Source organism: Colobus angolensis, unplaced genomic scaffold (assembly GCF_000951035.1).
Source record: "Colobus angolensis palliatus isolate OR3802 unplaced genomic scaffold, Cang.pa_1.0 Scaffold769, whole genome shotgun sequence".
Taxonomy (NCBI): Eukaryota; Metazoa; Chordata; class Mammalia; order Primates; family Cercopithecidae; genus Colobus; species Colobus angolensis.
The window spans coordinates 23,144-23,906 of NW_012121476.1; positions in this window are offsets into that span (position 1 = coordinate 23,144).

Sequence of the window (763 nt, forward strand, 5' to 3'; positions counted from 1 at the left end):
GGAGAGCTTGTGGCTAGGACCCACAGGGAGCTTGGGAGGAGGCTGAGTTCTGAGGGGAAAAAACATCAGCATTGAAGCAAAGGGACAGTCACTGTCATGGCCCTGCTGTGAGTCCCTGTCACCTCAGTCACAAAATGTGGGATCTACAGCCGGCCACTGGGATAGGCCACAGGCTGGGGGTGTCCCTTGGTACACTGGCAGGGACATATGCCTGGGGACGGGTCCTGGGGCCAGAAGCAGATGGCGGCCCCTGCTCTGGATGTGAAGATGCCACCCCAGGGACCCCACCAGTCCCGAATGTGATGGGTACAGAGGACCCTTTCTGAGATTCCCAAGGCCCGGGACATGTTCCCATGCCCCCACCCCACGGCTGAGCTTGGCAGCCAGCCTCACCTGATTTAGCCCACTCTGAGTGGCTTTTTCCCCTAAGGCCAGGCTCTGGACGCCCTGTGTTTCCTGTTATCTCAGGAAGTCTCTGGAGAACCCTGCTAGGATCAAGGCCCATTACTCAAGGAACACCTTGGCCTTGGAACCTGTCCAGATCTCTGCATTTCCTGCCGCCATGTGGCCAGGCAACTCCTCTCTGGAGCCGAGAGAGGGGTGAACAGAGCTCGGTCTTGGCTTGAACTAAACCCCGGGCTGGATTTACCTGGAAGCCTGAGGCCTTAAAAGAAATGCTCGGCCGGGCGCGGTGGCTCAAGCCTGTAATCCCAGCACTTTGGGAGGCCGAGACGGGCGGATCATGAGGTCAGGAGATCGAGGC